This window comes from Mirounga leonina, unplaced genomic scaffold (assembly GCF_011800145.1).
Source record: "Mirounga leonina isolate KUSES-001 unplaced genomic scaffold, KU_Mleo_1.0 Mir_197, whole genome shotgun sequence".
NCBI classification, from domain to species: Eukaryota; Metazoa; Chordata; class Mammalia; order Carnivora; family Phocidae; genus Mirounga; species Mirounga leonina.
The window spans coordinates 7,113,359-7,120,344 of NW_023270494.1; the positions used below are offsets into that span (position 1 = coordinate 7,113,359).

At 54.8% G+C, this 6,986-nt stretch overlaps 1 long non-coding RNA gene across 1 annotated transcript; it reads right to left on the reverse strand.

The window, feature by feature from the left end:
• Positions 1-429: 429 nt before the first annotated feature.
• LOC118024452 lies at positions 430-3,250 on the reverse strand. The gene is made up of 3 exons (XR_004683105.1): positions 3,185-3,250; positions 2,276-2,340; positions 430-502 (listed from the first exon to the last, which is right to left on the reverse strand). It is a non-coding gene; the product is annotated as an uncharacterized LOC118024452 (long non-coding RNA).
• Positions 3,251-6,986: the final 3,736 nt, after the last annotated feature.

Here is a 6,986-nt window from a genome sequence, read left to right on the forward strand (position 1 = left end):
AATTTAGGATCTGGAGTTGGGGAGAATACCCTGGGTTATGCAGGTGGGTGCAGTGTAATCACGAGCATCCTTAACAAGAGGGAGGCAGGAGGGGCGGAGTCAGAACAGACCCGTGATAAAGGAAGCAGAGGGCAGAGGGGCCATGAGCAAGGAATGCCAGCAGACCCTAGAAGCTGGAAAAGAAGCAAGGAACTGATTCTTCCCTGGAGGCTCCAGAAAGGCACACCGCTCTGTCGGCACCTTGATGTCACCCCTAAGGCCCATTTTGGTCGTCTGATCACCAAAGCTGTGGAAGATCTGGGTTGCGTGAAGCCCCTAAGTTTGTGCTAATTGTTACAACAGCCAAGGAGATTCATACACCTTAGCTCAGGACCAGTGTTTGGAGGAACCCACCCCAAGACCCAGAATTTCACTCACCATGGTGTCTCCATCATGTCCGGCTTCCCACAGGGGGAGCTTTTCTACATATTTTACTTCTATAATCAGAAAAACATTCTTTTTCCTAAAAAAAGTAAGGAACATGGTTAGAATATGGGGTGAAGGGTGCCAGCAGAAGGCCAACTGGGTGCCTGGCGCTGTCTATCCCTGAGCAAAACAAGGATGTCTGTCCTCTTAGAGCTTCTGTTCTAGCAATTCTGGTTGGGGGAGGCATTAAATAAAACACCTAAGAAATAAGTAAGTTATCGGGGAGCCTGGGTGGCTCAGTTGGTTAAGCGACTGCCTTTGGCTCAGGTCATGATCCTGGAGTCCCGGGATCGAGTCCCGCATCGGGCTCCCTGCTCAGTGGGGAGTCTGCTTCTCCCTCTGACCCTCCCCCCTCTCATGCTCTCTCTCTCTCATTCTCTCTCTCAAATAAATAAATAAAATCTTAAAAAAAAAAATAAGTTACATAGCACATCAGGGGGGAGGCATGCAATGGGGTAAAAGTAAAAGTACAGCAGAGGAGGGAGATTGGAAGGGCCGGGGTGGGGCTGAGGAGCTGATGCATGTCTAAATACTGTGCTCGATGTTGGCCTCATTTGATTTTGTCTAATTTAATAATCGTTTATTTCACACTTACTCCGTGTCAGGCTCTAAGTACTTTACAAATACTAAGTCGTTTCCTCCTCATTGTAACCCTATGAGCCAATGCCAACATCACCCCCATTTTACAGGTGACAGAATGGAGGTGCAGAGAGGCAAAGCAACATTCACAGTGTCAGATGGCTAGCAAGGGGCAGAAAAGGAACTTGAGCCCAGGCCGTGTGGCTCCAGTCTGCGCTCTTAGCCCTGCACAGTGCTGCCCGCTGTTTGAGTACAAACTTTAAGGCAGTAAAGGAGTCTCTGTGGGGAAAAGCATTCTAGGCAACAGGAACAGCCAGTGCAAAGGCCCTGAAGCAGGAGCAGGCCTGGGTCTTCGGGCCACATTGGCAAGGCAGCCAGTGTGGCCGGAAGGGATGAGCAGGGGGTGATGGTCACTCAGACCACATGCACGGGGCCTTGAGGCCATAGCGAGGACTTGGTTCTCCCTCTGTGCAAAGGGGGGCTCTGCAGGGTTTTGAGAAGTGGGCGGCTGGCTCGCTCGGGCTGCTGTGTGGAGAATGGGCTGCCAGGGGCAGGGAGGGAGCAGGGACACCAGCCAGGGATGGCGGGGGCTCGGCCAGGGGAGCCCCAGTAGCCGCGGAGAGGAATGGTGGTGGGACTCCGGCAAGTGGGAAGTCAAGCTGACGGGATTTTCTGATGTGTGGGATGTGGGACGTGAGAGAGAGAGGAGCGTCCATGATGGCTCCGAGCCGGGGCCTGAGGAGCTAACTGGAAGAAAGGCCTTGCTCTCTGCCACGGAGCAGGGAGTGTTTGCTTGTTTTCCACCAAGGGTGCTGGTTCCCTCTGAGGATGAAATCTCCGCTGAACGAGTTGGAATCACAGTAGCTGTCTGCTATGGAGGTGTCACATCCAAGGGGGAAGGGCCCTCAGAAGAGCCTGAGGTGGAAATTAGCTGGCGTGGCGGGGAGTGTCAAGAGCACCAGGAGGGCTCAAGGTCAACACCCAAACCGGCGCCATCAAAGTCAGCCTCAGGAACTGGAAGGAGTCGCCACCTCACTGTCTCCCCCCCCCCAAGTTGGGAGGTGAGCACATGGCACCATAGGACCCCAATCTCAATCCAGCCCCCACTGTTGGGCCACCTCTGGCTTCTGCCCATGAACCGTCCGTATGATGGAATGTGAATCGCTCCACCTGCCAAGCCTCTCATTGCCATTGCCGGGAAACGGGGTGGGAATTGTCAGTGAGTTCTTACTGGTTACACAGGAACCGTCAGGCATCCTGTTTCTTCGCAAGGAGGCGGAAATGAAGAGCCATCCTCTGAAATGAGTTCCAAGCAGAAGAGACTCTTCATGCCAAAGACGCTTAAAACTCCCCTCCCATCACCAACCAGCTCCAAGGATTCTAAGTGTGGCAGAGAAAACATAGCCAGGCAAAGCCGGTCCAAAACAGGACAAAAATAGAACACTCAGGGTAGAGAGACAGAGAGCTGTAGGGTCTCACTGTCCCTGCCAACGTTTGCAGAACATACGGCAGGGAGGCAGAGCCTGTCAAGGAAATTAATCCCCAAAGGCAAGCAGGACGCCCAGACCGGACACTCCCAGAGCACATCACCGGGACAAGCACTTCGGAAGCAGGAGCCCCGCTCAGACTGCGCCCAATCGAGTAACATGGGGGCTCAGAGGAGCCCCTCCCCCGCCAGCCCAGCATAGCCCCCCTGGCTGTGCTTATCGCTCTGAGGATACAGAGGAAACGTGGCATGCACACTATCAAATCTGTGATAGCTCTAATCTCAATGTGCCCCCCCAAATTCCTATGTTGAAACCTAACCCCCAAGGTATCAGGAGGTGGGGCCTTGGGAGGTGACTAGGTCATGCGGGGGGAGTCTCAGGGATGCCATGAGTGCCCTTATAAAAGCCCCCAGAGAGCTTCCAGCCCCTTCTGCCACGTGGGTATGCTAGAAGCAGCCTGGGACTCAGAGGAGGGTCCTCCCCCAACCGTGCTAGTGCCCTGTGCTCACACCTCCGGCCCCCAGAACGGTGAGCACACATGTTTGTTGTATATGAGCCCCCCAGTGCGTGGTGGGGCTGGACGGACTAAGACAGTGGTCCCCAGCCATTGCTTTTGTCAGTCCTTGAGGCCCCAGCTCAAAGGGCCCCCCTACCTAGCGATAGCCATTCCTTCAGGGGGTCATTTGATGAATATTTGCTAAATGCTTCCCCACGTCCCAGGCACGACGCACAAAGCTCACAGAGCTGAGATGTCAGGCGTGGCATCGGCTCTGACGGTGCCCACGGGTCTAGCCGCCCCAAGGGCCACTTCCGGCAACGTGAGCCGAGGTGCCCACATCCGGAGCGCAAGCCCCGGGTAAGCAACCAGCTCCGACAGAGGCATCTCAGTGGAGCAGGGCGCACGTCCTCCAGGGCCAGCCCTGCCCGGCTTCTCCCTGTTGGAGTAATTCTCTTCCTTCCTTGCAGTCAGGGCTGGGGGAAGGCTGGAGGGGCCGTGTTGTCAGCTGGATCCTGCTCATCATCTCTGGCTCTTCCCAGTGTCTGCTGGTGAGGACAGTGTGTGTTTGGGGAAGGGGAGGGCATCTTGAAAGCTTTTTGTTTATCCGTCAATCTGGGAACAAATATCTATATATGGTTTCCTTTGTGCCAGGCCTATGCTAAGCACTGGGGTATAACAGGCTCTCGATAAATATTTGTGGGCCTTCGGGGATATAAACCTTATGAGCCTACCTGGGCAGAAAGCCAGCTTCCGTCTCGGCATTCCCAGACGTCTTCCCTTGGAGCGGGTACGCTGGGAGAGAAGGCAGTGGCCGTGACGGAGAGGGATGGGACCCGGGGTCTCTGCGTGGTGTCCCCACACACCGGGCGTCTGCCAGGCTCACTGTGGCAAAGATGTGCCACGCTGTCCACTGCCCGTTCCTTCAGGTGAAGCACTCTAGGCCAAGGGCTTTGGTAAATACAACCCCCTAACCCCAGGCTTCACCCCCAGGCCTGATGCCTACTCTCCGACGCTCAGGCCTGTCTGCTGAGGTGAACTTGATCTGCCTTTGTGACCGGCCTGTCACATGGGCTGCAAGTCTCATGTGTTAGAGCTGATGGATCGCGTCCTCCCAGACAGGTGCCCACATCTGGGCAGACCTCTGTACACGCAGTCACACTCGGTTATAAGGATCTATAGAGTGCAATACCAAATAATTGTGGGGCATATTTCACCCCTCCTGTTGAACACATTGCAAGAAGGAATTGATCCCTGCTGTTTCACTTATTAGATGGTGTAATACCACAAAAATCGTTTCCACAATATCCCAAACTAAATCATTTATTCTTGACAAAAATCCAATAAAGAGCTCAATCCCTCTCCATAGGCAGATAAAGCACAGATTAATGGGGCTGCCTAGATCAAAAAATGCTGGGAAAATGAAAGCAAGATAGAGAGAAGGCCCCTTCCTCCTCCTCACTTCCCCAAGGCTGCCTGGGCTCAGGGTTTTATTACAAAAAGCCGCCTAAGTATTACAGGCTAATCCGTAAATCCCAGCCTAGTAAAATATGTGACGGATTTGTAAATTGTGCCCTTTACAAATCTGATTGAACTTTTTTTTTTTTTTTGCTGGGAGTTATGCTTTTCTCCTCTTTCTCTTCTCCTCACCTCTCCCCTCTCTGGGTCCCCGTGCACTCAGCTCCCTCCACGACCCCTCTCTGACCTGACTTAGGGAGGGTAGAGGGAAATCAGATTCTGGTGGGGTCAAGGCGTGGGGTGGCAGTTATCACGGGCTTGGGGCACCCTTGCGGCCAAGTGTGGACATGGTGAGGGACAGCAGGGGTGGGGATATACATCATTTCCAGTCAAGAAGGAGGGGGATCAAGCTGGCGGTCCTCAGAGCCACAGGCGAGCTATTGCAAGTGGACCTTACTGTGTCCATGGACTTGGAAACCCCCATGGCAGGTGGATCTCCGAGGCTCGCCGAGTGTACCCACCCCACACTCTCCTCTCTGCGTGCCACATGTAGGGGGACCCACGTCTCAGCTTGCCCAGGACTGAGGGGGCTCTCAGTGCAAAATCCAAGAGTCCCCGGCAAACTGGGAGGAGCCACCTGTCCTGCCTCCTCTGCCCAAAAGTTCTGGTCCGTCTGCACTGTGAGAAGCGCTAAATGGCTCAGGCCAGCTTCTCACTCTTTCTACAGGATCGCTGTGTGAATTCATAGAGACAGCGCAAGAGACGCTCGCCGAACAGGTGCCTGGCACAGAGTAAGCACTCGGTGCTGTCACCACCGTCGGCGTGGTCGTCCTCACCATTGTGTGAACACATCTCCTTAAAGGAAGGCTGTGAGAAGAGTAAGAGAGTGGGGAAAGGCCCTGCAGGAAGCCGGAGAAATGACACCCTTCCCTCACCCACGCACAGCAAACACAGCCCCTCGGCCGTGCAATCTGAGCCCTGGCTGAGCCCAGATGTGTCTTGAAAGGAGCCGCTAACGCAAGCAGCTGGGAAGCAGATTATGGGCTGGGGACCAGGTCTCTGCCTGGCGCTGTGCCTTGCCTAGTTTTGATCCTATGGGGGCCACACCCCAGCACCCCAGGAAAATGACTGTTTCCTCTCCCTAAAGATTTCCAAAGGTGGAGGAAAGAGGGGGTTAGGATGATTGCCCTGGTGTTTCCCCCCAACGCGCCCCCCCCCAAACACTCCCCACACTTAGGTCTGCTCAGCCTGGGAACCGGGCTGGACAGAAACAAGGAGAGGGGTAGGCTCCATGGGGCGGGGGGCGGCGGGGGAGGCAGTCTGGAATGGCATTGTGCAGCTTCGGGAAGGATGTGAGGAAACAGAAACAGAACCAGAGCCCCGCCCCCCCCCCTCCATCCTTGCGGATTTCCATCACTGTCCCTGGAAGCAGTTGTCCCTACAGTTGCAGACTGATGACGGATAGAAAGTACTTTCAGAGAAAGTTCAGAGGTAGTAGGCTGCCCCCAGCTCCTGGCCGCCGCCCATCCAGTGCCTTTACCAGGTGGCAAGAGCATAATGACATCAATGTCCCTGTATCTTGTTTGGGTCCTGGGATGGACCTCCTGCAGTTCCTGGGGTGCGTGAGAAAACAGAGCTGGGGGGAGGGACAGGGTTGGGTTCAGAGGAGATGACAGCCTCTTGGCTGGTCCCACGAGAAGCACAGAAAATCCTAGCTCTTTGGGGAACAGAAGTAAGAACAGAGACTGCAAGGAGGCAGGTGGTCCAGGCAGTTGGAGAGCAACTTGTGGTAAGACATTCGCTTTCCAAGAACATTTTAGAAAAAACGGGGATCCCATCTGCTGGGCTTCCAAAAGCAGGAGGGTGGACCACGTGACCTCAGCTGGCTCCCACAGAGCTGAGAGGCCACCCTTTGTCCCTGGGAACAGCCAGTCTGTACCTCCCCACCTCCCTCATTAACCTTTATCCCTCTGTTCCCGCTGAGGTCTAATCCTATTTCCTGCATTCCAGGTATTTAGCCTGGCAACCCTGGAGAGCCACTCAGCTGTCCCCTTCCCATGCCCCAGCTCAGCGGGCAGAGCTCAGAGAATGGCCTCCCACGGGGGCTGCCAGGGGGGGGTTGTGTCTCCCGGGGAGGTGAAGAGCGCCGCCTCCTGCCCTTTTGGTTCCTGGCATCAGGATGCAACAATTCAGGTTATCCTGTTGATGGGGTGGTGGCACAGTGGTGAGGAAAGGGGATGATGGGGCCGGGGCTGCAGGGCCGTTCCCTGGAGTGTGTGTGAGTGTGTGAGTGTGTATGTGTGTGTGTGTATGTGTATGTGTGTATGTGTGTGGGGGGAGCAGGGCCCGCTGTCCTTGTGGAGCTGGAGGTGAACAGATCAGTGGAAACATTCTCTTTTGTGGGCTCGAGTTTAGGGGTATTTGAAAATGACTATGTGGAGATACCTTCTTTCCTGGCATTGAGGAGGGGGTTGCTTGAAAAAGGGGTATGGAGGTACCCT